The 14873-nt window shown below is 51.1% G+C and overlaps 1 protein-coding gene across 1 annotated transcript in view; it reads right to left on the reverse strand.

Annotated features, from left to right (window-relative positions):
• The window catches only part of SLC25A42 (solute carrier family 25 member 42), a 49842-nt gene extending 35409 nt beyond the window's left edge, over nucleotides 1-14433 (reverse strand). Inside the window, exon 1 of the mRNA XM_003275844.2 lies at nucleotides 14312-14433. The gene's annotated coding sequence lies outside the window, so the exon portion shown is untranslated. The remainder of the gene's footprint in view (nucleotides 1-14311) is intronic.
• Nucleotides 14434-14873: the final 440 nt, after the last annotated feature.

The raw sequence follows: 14873 nt of genomic DNA on the forward strand, positions 1-14873 counted from the left end.
GGGATGACCATGTGCACAGAGTCTATGTAGGAGGAGGGACATGGGGTGGGGGAAAGGGGTCTGTCCTGGGATCTGGAAGGGAAGGAGTACACCAGGGAGGGAGAACAGCAAGAAGGAAGAACCCAAGGCTGGAGTGACCTCAGGCTGACCAGGGAAACAAACAGGCTGAGGCTGTGTCAGGCACACACACCTTCATGCTGAATGCAAGTGGGCTATTGCAGGCTGTGCTTGTAGGGAGACACAAAGTACCCCCACCGCCCAATGCCGGCTGGGTCTCCCACCTCCAGACCTCTGCTTCTGCCCAGTGCAGCCAAGATTCCTACAAGCCAGCCTGCCATAGAGGCCTCTCCCTCCAGCCTCCCCATATACAGCCCTCAGAGCTTTGAAGACCTGCCCAGCAGCATATCATGGCAATGATGAGCACACTCTATGGACACAACCCCAAAGACCACCCACAGGAGAATGGGAACACGTGTGTGGTATGTCCCATGATGGGACACAATGTAACACACCAAACTGCTGCTACACGTGACAACGACATGGATGGATCTCACAGACACACCAGTGAAGAAGCAGAAGCCAGACACAAAAGGTTGTGTACTGAATGATTTTTTTTTTTTTGAGTTGGAGTCTCACTCTGTCACCCAAGCTGGAGTGCAATGGCACGATCTCAGCTCACTGCAACCTCCACCTCCCAGGTTCAAGTGATTCTTGTGCCTCAGCCTCCCGAGTAGCTGGGATTACAGGCATGCACCACCACACTCAGCTAATTTTTTGTATTTAGGAAAAATGGGGTTTCGCCATGTTGGCCAGGCTGGTCTCGAACTCCTGGCCTCAGGTGATCTGCTCATCTTGGCCTCCCAAAGCGCTGAGATTACAGGTGTGAGCCACTGCGCCCAGCTGCATACTGAATGATTCTGTCTGCATAACAGTCAAGCTCAGTAAGCAAAATGTTTTATACACATCCAAATGTCGATACCTGCTGCCACACGGATGGACCCTGGGGATGTCATGCTGAGTGAAATGAGCCAGTCACAAAAGGACAAATACCGTACGAATCCACTTATATGAGGTCCCTAGAGTCATCACATTCATAGAGACAGAAAGTAGAATGGCAGGTGCCAGGGGCTGGGAGCGGGGGAACAGAGAGTTACTTTTTAATGGGGACAGTTTCAGTTTTGCAAGATGGAAGAGTTATGGAGACGGATGGTGGTGATGGTTGCACAACAGTGTGAATGTACTTAATGCCACTGAACTGAACGCTTAAAAGTGGCATTTTTAAGTACTGTGTATTTTACCACACTTTTTATTTATTTATTTTTGAGACAGGGTCTCGCTCTGCCACCCAGGCTGGAGTGCAGTGGCACTATGATGGCTCACTGCAGCCTCCAACTCCCCAGCTCAAATGATTCTCCTACCTCAGCCTCCTGAGTAGCTGGGGCTACAGGTGTGAGCCACCATGCCCAGCTAAATTTTAAATTTTTTGTAGAGATGGGGTCTCACTATGTTGCCCAGGCTGGTCTTGAACTCCTGGGCTCAAGCTGTCCTCCAGCCTCTGCCTCCCAAAGTGCTGGAATTACAAACATGAGCCATTGCACCCAGCCCACCACAATTTTTAAGAAACGTAAGTACAAAACACATTTATGGTGATAAAGATTAGAATACTGGTTACCTCTAGGGGGTATATCAGGGAGGGGGCAGGAAGGAGCCAGCTGGAGGCTTGAAAACTGTCTTGATCTGGTTCCAAGGATGAATATATACGTAAAAATTCACTGAGCTATATATACACTTAGGATTTATGTGCTTTACTCTATGTAAGCTATATCTCAATTTAAAATGTTTAAACAGCACAAACAAAACACCTCTGCCACACCCCCTCCCAGGCCAATGGACGCCAAACCTGGGAGTGGGGCAGACAAGCGATTCGTAATTCCCAGGGGACTTGAATGGCTGGGCTTTGGGAGTGGACGTGTTCAGTTTGCTCTTTCCCACTTTCCTCCCACCTGTGGAGAACACCTGTTTTGTTTTGTTTTTTTAAGATGGAGTCTCGCTGTGTTGCCCAGGCTGGAGTGCAGTGGCATGATCTTGGCTCACTGCAACCTCTGCCTCCCAGGTTCAAGTGATTCTTGTGCCTCAGTCTCCCCAGTAGCTGGGATTACAGGCACGCACCACCAGGTCTGGCCAATTTTTGTATTTTTTTTTTTTTTTTAGTAGAGACAAGGTTTCACCATGTTGGGCAGGCTGGTCTCAAACTCCTGACCTCAAGGTATCCACCTGCCTCGGCCTCCCAAAATGCTGGGATTACAGGTGTAAGCCACCACACCTGGCCAAGAATACCTGTTGATGATCTTAGCAGTGATGAAAGCCTGGAGGAGGCACTGAAGCTCCACAGTTGGTCCACACGCACAGTGGCCATCCCTTCTGAGGATAGCATTCTGGGAAACCACTCGCTCTGCTCCCTGTCACTATGGAGAAAGTGGGGCTGATCCTCCCCTTGACACCAGGGTGACCCAGGTGGCCATGGTCAGGTAATGAGACTTCACACTCCCCTAGGTTCAGAGTGCTGCCCCCAAAGACTGAGACCTGGGACTTTTGAGGGAACAATCGGGCCGGAGAAGTCCTCTTTCTTCAGGGGAGGGGAAGCCAGCAGGGTGTGAGATTGCAGGGCAGAGTTGACACAGAGTTAGAGGGCAGAGCAAGGCCAGGAGGTGAAGGAGGATACCTGCAGGCTAGGGGGATCTGGCAGCCAGTGGTGCCAAAAGCACACGGACTTTGCTGTCATGGAGCCCAGGAAGCACCCTTTCTGGTTCAGTCAGCATAGGATGGGTTTCTGTCACTTGCACCTGCCAGAGTCCTGACTTGTATGCTGTGCTGGGGTAGGTACCTTGTACTGCCCCAGCCCCACACAGTATTTACAACCACAGATGACAGTGTCCTGTGGCTCCAGGAGGCCCAGCCTTGCCACATTCACTCTAGGTACCTTTTGTGAGTACCTAGGACGCCAGTGCTTTCTGAACTGGGATTCAGGTGTCCCCACAAGGGTGACTACCAGCGGCCAGGCAGAGGGGGCCAGCCCCAAATAACATACGTGTATCTTTTCCCATGCTGTTTCTGTTCATGCAATCTTTCCATTCATCAAACAAAAAACAAAGCTTGGCAGGGTATGGGAGGATGACATAGGAAATGACTTACTAAGCAGCATTATTCAGGAAACGTGAACCTGGAGCATGGGATCTTCGATAACTCATAATCACACCAGCTCCAGCATAGAACCTCCAGAGCAATGGGAACACTGGTTCCAAGCAAGTTGGCAGTTGCTTGGGAGAGGGCAGGACAAGCTACTTCTTTTTTTGTCGAGACAGGGTCTCACTCTGTCACCCAGGCTGGAATGCAGTGGTACAATCATAGCTCACTGCAGCCTCCATCTTTTGGGCTCAAGTGATCTTTCCACCTTAGCCTCTGAGTAGCTAGGACTATGGGTGTACACTATCATGCCCAGCTAATTTTAAAATTATTTTTAGTAGAGACGGGGTCTTGCTATGCTGCCCAGGCTGGTCTCAAACTCCTGGCCTCAAGCAATAGACCTGCCTCTGCCTCCCAAAGTGTTGGGATTACAGGTGTGAACCACTGCACCCAGCCACAAGGCTGCTTCTTGTTCTGAATCAGGCAATTTCAAACCCAAGCATCCCATAAGCCCCATGTGCACAGCTATCCTAATACACACACACTCACACATACACACTCATACTCGCTCACACACATACATACACACACTCTCACACACACTGTCACACACACACACACTCATATGCACATATGCCTGATTCCCTTGAGCCTGTCTCATAGCTTCCCGACCAGCCATAAGACAGGCCCACCATTTATGCTGTTACCTTGTGGGGACCACCATACAACTGCCAGCTCCACCCCTTGGGACTCAGGAAATGTTTGTACAAACATTGGACGGGGATGGGAACAGTTTCTCTGTGGATGGAGTTTATTATAAGCAGCCGTGAAATGGATCCTGTAATCTCTCAGTAAATGGAAGCCAATTAACATCCTATCTGCCAGCCGATAAAGGCTGTTTTCTTTTCTAGTTAATAAGCATTAACTCTGCCTAAGGGATCCGGGCACATCTTACATAATGGCTGCTGCCTGTTAACCCCGACCCCGCAGGCTGCCTCACAAATGGGGAGTTTCTTCCTGCTGCATTCACTCCTGTGTGCCTTTCAGACAATCTTTGGTTACGGCAACCCTTGTTGTGATCTCTATGAGTTAAACACTCTGAAAGATCCAGGAAATTCTATGATCAATTGCTGTCCTCTGTCCTTGCAGACAGTGCTGCCCACACCTGTCACCAAAGGCCGTTAGATGTTATCTAAAACAATCCAAAGTACTGAATGGTACTCACATCCCTCCACCAAGAGGGTCTACTTCAGTGACTGTCCTCGCCTCAAAAGCCCTATGTTTGGTCGGGTGTGGTGGCTCATGCCTGTAATCCCAGCACTTTGGGAGGCCAAGGTGGGCGGATCACTTGGGGCCACGAGTTCAAGACCAGCCTGGGCAACATGGGAAAACCCTGTCTCTACAAAAATACAAAAATTAGCTGGGCGCAGTGGCTCACGCCTTTCATCCCAGCAGTTTGGGAGGCCAAGGCAGGTGGATCATTTAAGGTCGGGAGTTCAAGACTATCCTGGCTAACATGTTTAAATCCCGTCTCTACTAAAAATACAAAAATTAGCCAGCATGGTGGTACACACCTGTAATCCCAGCTATTCGGGAGGCTGGGGCAGGAGAATTGCTTGAACCTAGGGGACGGAGGCTGCAGTGAGCCGAGAAGATCACACCACTGCACTCCAGCCTGGGTGATAGTGAAAGATTTCATCTCATAAAACAAAAAAACAAAAAAACAAAAAAGGCCCACATTCTTACCACACGGAACCTGGCACAGCAATCCACATTTGATTGGCCTTCAACAACTATTTGCTAGACAAGTGAATTAATTCCCTGGACATGCCAAGTTTTGCTTTGGCCGCAGTCTCCGATCCTGGCAAACTTCTCTGCATCCTTCAAAGCTCCTAAATGTCCTGGCTTCACTGCCCCCAAAGTTAACTGCTCTGCCCTGCACTGAGTAGTCTGTGGTTCTCTGCTGCACTTGAGGGGCCACTCTCCACTTGCTTCCCCGCAACCAGGCTGGGGGTCCCTGGAAGGCAGGGGTCCCTGGAAGGCAGGGGTCCCTGGAAGGCAAGGGTCCATGTCACACTCAGTGTCCATGCCCAGCAAGGAAGCAGAAACATAACAGCTGCAGACAGGTGCTTTTGCCTGTTGCTGTCCCGTCCTCCTGCCCTTCAGCCATCCCTCCCACAGCAGCAAGAATGCACCCCTTCAATCATTCTTTTCCTCATAGCGACACAGCAGCATGCACAGGCTCCCTGCCACCCCACACTGTGTTGTGGGATGATGGTGTCTAGCATGTGACACCTTGGATGTGTCACTAAACCTCCACATAGGCCACATACAGTGGGTCATACCTGTAATCCCGGCACTTTGGGAGGCCGAGGCAGGAGGACCACTTGAGGCCAGGAGTTCAAGGCTGCAGTGAGCTATGATCCCACCACTGTACTCCAGCATGGGTGACAGAGTGAGGCCCTGTCTCTACAAAATAAATTAGCCAGGTATGGTGGTGCACACTTATAGTCTCAGCTACTCTGGAGGTTGAGGTGGGAAGATCACTTGAACCCAGGAGGTCGAGGCTGCATACGCTGTGATTACACCACTGCACTCTAGCCTGGGCAACAGAACAAGACCCTGTCTCTAAAAAAAAATTTCGGCTGAGTGAGGTGGCTCATGCCTGTAATCCCAGCATTTTGGGAGGCCGAGGCGGGCAGATCACTTGAGGTCAGGAGTTTGAGACCAGCCTGGCCAACATGGCAAAACCCTGTCTCCACAGGCCTGGCTAAATACAAAAATTAGCCGGACATGGTGGCAGGTGCCTGTAATCGTAGCTACTCAGGAGGCTGAGGCATGAGAATCACTTGAGCCCGGGAGGCAGAGGCTGCAGTGAGCCAAGATCAGGCCACTGCACTCCAGCCTGGGTAACACAGTGAGACTCTGAAAAAACAAACAAACAAAAAATTTAAAGTAAAAAACCTCCCATTCTTTGATTTCCTCATCTGTCACCATCTTCACAGGATAGTGCCACTCAAGTGGGTGACAAGTATTGGCAAGTATCATTCTCCCTAATAAGGAATCAGACAGGGCTGGGGCAAATCCCATTTAACACGGCCCCAGCCTACTGAGTATGCTTTTGAGACACTGACACATGGCTTCCCCATGACCCGTGATTGAAATGTACATATTCGCCAGGCATGGTGGCTCACACCTGTAATCCCAGTACTTTGGGAGGCTGGGGTGGGAGGACAGCTCGAGCCCAGGAATTGGAGATCAGCCTGGGCAACACAGCAAGATCCCACTTGCCTAATCTCACCACCTGAAGACCCTCATTCATCCTGGGTCACCCCATGCCAGTTTGAGCATCCCCCCACAGGTTAATCTCCCTACAATGTGAAACAAAACTTAGATGATTTGTCCCGCTGCTCATCAAAGAACATTCCTTTATTTTTATTTTTATTTTATCTTTTTTTGAGATAGATTCTCGCTTTGTTGCCTAGGCTGGAGTGGAGTGGTGCAATCTTGGCTCACTGCAACCTCTGCCTCCCAGGTTCAAGTGAATCTCCTGCTTCAGTCTCCTGAGTAGCTGGGATTACAGGTGCCTGCCACCACGCCTGGCTAATTTTTATATTTTTAGCAGAGATAGGTTTCACCATGTTGGCCAGGCTGGTCTCAAACTCCTGACCTCAGGTGATTCGCCCACCTCGGCCTCCCAAAGTGCTGGGATTACAGGTGTGAGCCACTGCACCAGCCCTAATTTTGCTTTCTGCTAGCCCTTGGCTCTGCCATGTAGTTAATTCCTCAGCTTCAGATCTCCCAGAGTTTCCTGAAAATCTCCCTGGCCCCCTGAAGATCAGACCATAGCACCCCAGCTTCTCCTCAAGACTGACCAATACGGAACTCCAATCACTTGGTGGTGGTCTGATGTGTGTCCATGCTCCCTATCCTTCTGAGACCAGGTATCAACAGGAGATAATCACAGGACTGAGCTCACAGCCCAGAAAGCAAAATTAAGATGTACACACTTGGAGCTGGGTGCGGCGGCTCACACCTCTAATCCCAGCACTTTGGGAGGCAGAGGCAGGAGGATGGCTTGAACCCAGGGGTTTGAGACCAGCCTGGGAAGGATGGAAAGACCCTGTCTCTACAAAAAATTTAAAAGTTAGCCAGGCATGGTGGTGCGTGCCTATAGTCCCAGCTACTTGGGAGGCTGAGGCAGGAGGATCACTTGAGCCCAGGAATTCGAGGTGGCAGTGAGCTGTGATCTTGCCACCACACTCTAGCCAGAGCAAAAAAGTGAGAAAGTGAGACCCTGTGTTAAAAAAAAAAAAAAGACGTTATGCATTCACTAGTCCAGGTCCTTGGTGGCTTAGAGCATCTAGATGCCTCCACCTTCCGAGGGAGACAGGTAAGTAAGCGAAGCTGCCAACATGAGCCATCTGGAGGGGCTGAGGAACGTGTCTGACCCCACTGGCCTATTCTTCCTGAAGTAACAGAGGCACCTGAACAAGCATTTCCCTTAATAATGTCCTCTTGGAAATACTGGCTCAGCAAGTATAAGGATTGAATGACATCCTCCCAAATTCATGTCTACCTGCAACCTCAGAACGTGGCCTTCTTTGGAAATAGGGTCTTTGCAGATGCAATCAGTTAAGGATCTTAAGATGAGTTCACCTTGAGATTTAGGGTGAGCCCTAAACCCAAGGACTAGTGTCCTTATAAGAAGAGGGGATTGGCTGGGAGTGGCTCACGTCTGTAATCCCAGCACTTTGGGAGGCCGAGTTGGGCGGATCACTTGAGGTCAAGAGTTCAAGACCAGCCTGGCCAACATGGCAAAACCCTGTCTCTACTGAAAATACAAAAATTAGCTGGATGTGGTGGTGCACACCTGTAATCCTAGCTACTTGGGAGGCTGAGGCAGGAGAATGGCTTGAACCTGGGAGGTGGAGGTTGCGGTGAGCCGAGATCACACCATTGTACTCCAGCCTGGGCAACAAGAGCGAAACTTTGTCTAAAAAAAAAAAAAAAAAAAAAAAAAAAAGGCCAGGCAGGGTGGCTCACGCCTGTAATCCCAGCACTTTGGGAGGCTGAGGCAGGTGGATCACAAGGTCAGGAGATCAAGACCATCCTGGCTAACACGGTGAAACCCTGTCTCTACTAAAAAAATACAAAAAATTAGCCGGGCATGGTGGCAGGCACCTGTAGTCCCAGCTACTCGGGAAGCTGAGGCAGAAGAATGGTGTGAACCTGGGAGGTGGAGCTTGCAGTGAGACGAGATCACACCACTGCACTCCAGCCTGGGCGACAGAGCAAGACTCTGTCTCAAAAAAATAAAAAATAAAATTAGCTGGATGTGGTGGTGCATGCCTATAATCCCAACTACTCAGGAGGCTGAGGCAGGAGAAACGCTTGAACCTGGGAGGCAGAGGTTGCAGTGAGCGAAGATCGCACCTCTGCATTCCAGCCTGGGCAACAGAGCACGACCCTGTCTCAAAAAAAAAAAAAAAAAAAAAAGAAGAGGAGATCCAGGAGTGGTGGCCTGCGCCTGTAGTCCCAGCTACTCAGCAGGCTGAAGCAGGAGAATCACTTAAGCCAAAGAGTTAGAGGTTGCAGTGAACTATGATCATAGCACTGCACTCCAGCGTGAACAACATAGCAAGCCCCCATCTCTAAAAAAAAAAAAAAAATAGGACACAAAGACACACACAACAGGGAGAAAGCCACATGAATACAAAGGCAGAGACTGGAGTGATGTAGCCACGAGCCAAGAACTTCAAGGTTTGCCCAGAGAAAGGCCTGGGAAGGACTCCCTCAGGGCCTCCAGAAGGAACCAGTCCTGTTGACACCTTGATTTTGGACTTTAGGCCTCCACAACTATGACAGGATACATTTCTGTTGTCTGAAGCCCCCCAGTTTGTGGTAACTTATTATGGCAGCCACGGGAAACAAATATGCAGGGATCTGAGGCTAAGCCTTCAAGTGTTGGCCTGTCCCTCAGCTGGTGGCTTGTTCTCAGCCATTTGCCTGCCAGAACCTCACAGGCTGCTGGGCTGGCAGAGAGCTCAGCAGAAAATCTGGCCAGCAGAGAACTTTGTTGAGCCGCTGGAATCCAAGCATTCTGCCCAAGATGGTAGTAGCAAAAGGTGCTCAGTGAAGAAAACAAATGTTGACAAGCATATTTTAAAAATAGCTCTGTGAACAGGGTGGGGCCTCCAGGGGACAACATTCTACTTCCTCAGCTGGGTGCTAATTTTATTATTGGTTAAATCTTCTTTCTTTTCACATACACGTTATATACTTTTTTTTTTTTTTAAGAGACTGAACCTCACTGTCACCCAGGCTGGAGTGCAGCGGCGCAATCATGGCTCACTGCAGCCTCAACCCGCTGAGCTCGAGTGATCCTCCCACCTCAGCCTCCCGAGTAGCTAGGACTATAGGCACATGCCACCAAGGCCAGCTAATTTATTTATTTATTTGAGACTAAGTCTCGCTCTGTCACCCAGGCTGGAATGCAGTGGTGCCATCTCAGCTCACTGCAACCTCCGCCTCCAGGGTTCAAGCGATTCTCCTGCCTCAGTCTCCTGAGTAGCTGGGACTACGGGTGTGCACCACCACAGCCGGCTATTTTTGTTTTTATTTTTTTCTTGAGACGGAGTCTTGCCCTGTTGCCCAGGCTGGAGTGTAGTGGCACGATCTTGGCTCACTGCAACCTCCGCCTCCCGGGTTTAAGCAATTCTCCCTGCCTCAGCCTCCCAAGTAGCCACCAGCCACCGTGTTAGCCAGGATGGTCTCAATCCCCTGACCTTGTGATCAGCCTGCCTCGGCCTCCCAAAGTGCTGGGATTACAGGCGTGAGCCACCGCGCCCGGCCACTGCAGCCCATATTTAGCTTTACAAACAGAGCTGCAATGGATAGATGCATGCATCAGCATGTACTAAATACACAGTGAACGTGTTTGGGCTCCAACCGTGCTCAGACACTTCAGACCCCCGTGTCTTGCCGGCCGTGCCTGTAGTCCACAGTTACTCAGGAGGCTGAGGTGGGAGGATTGCTTGAACCAAGGAGTTCAAGGCTGCAGTGAGCTATAATCACGCCACTGCACTCCTCTCCAGCCTGGACGACAGAGCTAGACCCTGTCTCAAAAAAAAAAAAAAAGGGCCAAGTCAAAGGGCATATTCCTCTTCCTCCTCTCAACTGTGAAGTTGGAAAGCCTGATTTCCTCTCCTGCGGCCAGCTCAGTTATCTTACTATCAAGTTTTGTGGTCTGTCCCATCTGATAGGTAAAAAACAGCACAAGAGATCCTTTTGAACATCGCTTCCATGCTTCCTACCCCTCTCTTAGGTGTTCTGGCTTGTAGGGTAGGGATTAAACATTAGACTTGTTTCTCTGCCAGTCAGACTAAAGTTCAAGAAATATTTGGGGCTGGACGCAGTGGTTCACACCACCCAACACTTTGGGTGGATGAGGCAGGAGTATTGCTTGAGCCCAGGAGTTTGAGACCAGCTCGGGCAACATGGCGAAACCCCATCTCTATAAAAAAAATTTAAAAATTAGCCGGGCGTGGTGGCGTGCGCAAATGGTCTCAGCTAGTTGGGAGGCTAAGGTGGAGAACTGCTTGAGCCCAGAAGTTCAATGCTGCAGTGAGCTATGATTGCACCATTGCACTCCAGCCTGGGCAACAGAACAAGACCCTGTTCTTCTGTTAAAAAAAAATTTTTTTTTGAGTTCCTTCTCTGTGAAGCTTGTCCCTGTAGCAGGGAGCAGTGGTGGTGCTGAGATTTTGGCTCAAGGTACCTCAACAAGAACAGTTGCTAGAAGAACCATTTAGCTGTTGCTGATTTTTTTTTTTTTTTCACTTGGGTCTAGGAAAAGAAAGATGAGGGCATCATGAGAGATTGAGACGAGTCAGATGTTAAATCTGTCTGGGAAGCTGTTTCGAGACTCTCTCTAATTGTCCAATTTCTCACCACTGGTGCCAGATGGAGGGTGTCGTCATACTGAAGTCAGGCCTCTGCCCACGTGTCATACAGTTTTTTTTGTCTGTCTCTTCTATTTTGGCAGTTAGACATTAAGAGGGGATTATTGAGACAATCAGAATCATTCGCTTGTTTGGGTTTTGCAAGACAGGGCTTTTAAAAGTGCATTTGCATTTTTTACTTTAAACATGAAATACTTCTTCATAAAAAGTATATCGGCCGGGCGCGGTGGTTCACACCTGTAATCCCAGCACTTTGGGAGGTCAAGGCGGGCAGATCATGAGGTCAGGAGTTCAAGACCAGCATGACCAACATGGTGAAACCCTGTCTCTACCAAAGAATACAAAAATTAGCTGAGCGTAGTGGCACGCGCCTGTAATCCTAGCTACTCAGGAAGCTGAGGCAGGAGAATCGCTTGAACCCGGGAGGTGGAGGTTGCAGTGAGCTGAGATCACGCCATTGCACTCCAGCCTGGGCGACAGCAAGACTCTGTCTCAAAAAAAAAAAAAAAAGTATATTATGTTGGGCCAGGCATGGTGGCTCACGCCTTTCATCCTAGCACTTTGGGAGGCCGAGACAGGTGGATCACTTGATGTCAGGAGTTCAAGACCAGCCTAGCCAACATGGTGAAACCCTGTCTCTACTAAAAATACAAAAATTAGCCGGGCATAGTGGCGGGCGCCTGTAGTCCCAGCTACTCGGGAGGCTGAGGCAGGAGAATGGCGTGAACTCGGGAGGCGGAGCTTCCAGTGAGCCAAGATGGCGCCACTGCACTCCAGCCTGGGCGACAGAGCGAGACTCCAACTCAAAAAAAAAAAAAAAGTAAAAAAAAATATGGGCTGCAGCTTAAACAGCCATCAGTAAGGGACTGGCCTTAGAATGCATATGTCTGCTCAATGCAAATGTGCCAGTGGTTTAAAAGGGGTGGGGGATATATACCTCCCCCGACCCCTTTCTGCCACCTCAGTCATAGTCTACCTCTGGAAGAAAACACAAGAAATTATCAACAGCAGGTGCATCTGAGGAGGAACGGGGTGCAGGCTGGGGAAGACCTGCCTGATTTCTACTACGTGCCCTTTTGTACTGTTTGATTTTTTCTTTTTAACTATATAATAGGCCAGGCGGTGGCTCACGCCTGTAATCCCAGCATCTTGGGAGGCTGAGGCGAGCGGATCACTTGGGGTCAGGAGTGCCAGACCAGCCTAGCCAACATAGTGAAACCCCGTTTCTATTAAAAATACAAAAATTAGCTGGGTGTGGTGGCACATGCCTGTAATCCCAGCTACTCGGGAGGCTGAGGCAGGAAAACTGCATGAACCCAGGAGGCAGAGGTTGCCATGAGCCGAGATCACACCACTGCACTCCAGCCTGGGCGACAGTGCAAGACTCTGTCTCAAAAAAAACCCCAAAAACTATATACTCAATGATCTTGTCAAAGTTTATACACATGTACATATATAACACACACGAAATATGTGTATATAAAATATGTATATAAACATATGAATATAGGTACATGTACATATGTGTACAACACACACACCCACACACATATACATACATATATACATACACGCCCATAGATGTTTTAAATGACTCCTATTGAAGTTGGACAGAAAACCCAACTGGCTTCAGTTTCCACAGGAGAAGCTGAAGGTGACATGACCCTCTGAAACATTGTGGTACCGTCTTTGCAGGGAGAGGTGGGAGGGGGTAAGAAATGCTCCGCGAGCCTTACAGGAAATGGCACGTTATTGCTTTTCAACAACAAAGCCACTGTCCTCCTTCTATGCTGCATGCTTGCAAATCAGACTCAAGGGAACTAAAAAGTTCCAGAAGAATCATTCCTAGCACCACGCCAGGCTCGTTTTGCAGGTTAGCTTTAAACAGCTGAAACATTAGTTTGCCTCACTCTATAAAGAGTGTTTCCTTACTCTTTATCGGCTTCAAGGGCCCAAGGAGTGTCGTCGGAGAGGGGTCCCGGGTCTGCAAGAGCTGGGAGCCCCGGCCCCGGCAACTCCCTCTCCGGCATCCTGCAGGAGGCACCCAAGATGATGAGCCCCCCTCCTCTGGCAGCGTCTCCACCGCCAGCCCGCCCCAGGACTCCGAGACACACGCTTGGCAGAGGGGCCGTCCCTTCCAGCTAAGCCTTTCCGGACCCAGTCAAAGTCACGACTCCTGCCAATCTCTCTGAGATAAACATAACAGATGGGCCCAAACGCAGTGGGTCTACAGCAGAGGGTCAGCGATGCCCAGGATGGAATAGGCTCTGCCTGTAGCATTCAAGTGGTTTAGGTCTGTGGCTGGTAAAATGGGGATGATTCTGGTTTCGTCTGATCGATCGGATTATTCTAAGGTACGGAAATCACTTTATAGACTGTCAAGCACTGTTAGAAATGAACACTGGGGTAAGCTTTTGTTTGGGGAGGGGAGGGTGCAGCGATCCTGAGATACCATGGCTTGGGGGACTATTGAAGGACCTCGGGGATTCGGGGGGATTATTACAGAGAGTGTGCGAACACAGGTGCACGTGGAAGAAAGCCCAAGGTGGGAGGGGGTAAGACGGGGAGAAAGGGGGGAGACAGAGGTGTGGGGCTGCCAGGGGCAGAGGGCAGGTGCCAGGGGAAGAGAGACCCGGGTTGCTGGGGGAGTGGGCACGAGAGTAGCGAGCAGATACCCGGATATGGGGAAAGGCAGTGGGGGACGGGACCAGGTCCAGGTGTGAGTTGCGAGGCCGTGAGTTAGGAGTCACAGGCTCAGGTGTTGGTGTGGGGGTGTCATCGACAAGGACAGTCTCAGGTGATGTGGGGGGTGTTCGTGAGTGGGGGCGGGTGTTCGTGAGTGGGGGCGCGGTGTCAGGTGTGTGAGGGGGATGTCAGACCCAGCTGTGCGGGGCGCCGGGGACAAGGCCCCAGGGGTGTGGGAGATGTCAGCAAGGACAGTCTGAGGTGTATGGGAGATGTCAACGAAAAGGGACGTGGTGTCAGGCGTGAGTGGACTGCGGGTGAGGGGCTCAAACCTGGATGCAGTAGCCCCCAGGGGGCAGTAGACGTGGAGTATGGGGTTGGGGGGGGTCTTTAACCTCTTCCTGCCCTCGCGACGCTACTGTCACGCCCCGCCTCGTCCGCCCCTCGCCCAGGGATCCATGACAGGACCCGTGCCTCACCTCAGTTCAGCCCGACAGGCGCGGGCCGCTGACGCTTGGGCCCCCCCGGCGCCCCCCGCGCCCCCTCACCGGCCCGGACGCGTCGCCGCCGCCGCCACCTCCAGCCGCCACGGCCCCGCCTCGCGCGCCCCCAGAGCGCGCCACGGGAGGGGTCCACGCCACGCCCCGATTGGCTGCTCCCTGGCCAGTCAGCGCTGGAAGCGACAGTGATTGGCGAGTATGAAGCGGATGGGCAGTCCCTGAAGCCAATCGGTGATTGGCAGAGGTGGGACTATTGGGAGAGGCCTGGGGTGCCTGGGTGGTCCCTCAGGGTACGAGGCGCTGGGAGGCGAGGGCCTGGAGGCAGGCGAGGATTGGAATCTTGGCAGAAAACAGGCAGAACTGTCGGCCAATCGCTGGGGACCAAGGGCGGGGCTACGAGGAAACTGGCGCAACCGGTGGGGCAGAGGCGAGAGGAACGGAGGGCGTAGCCTAGGGGGAGACGGGGATTGGCCGCAAAGCCGAAGACTGGCAGGCCCTGCGACCAGTCGCAGCGGCCGTGGGCGGTACGCCCCCAGGAAGG

This window comes from Nomascus leucogenys, chromosome 10 (genome assembly GCF_006542625.1).
Source record: "Nomascus leucogenys isolate Asia chromosome 10, Asia_NLE_v1, whole genome shotgun sequence".
NCBI lineage: Eukaryota > Metazoa > Chordata > Mammalia > Primates > Hylobatidae > Nomascus > Nomascus leucogenys.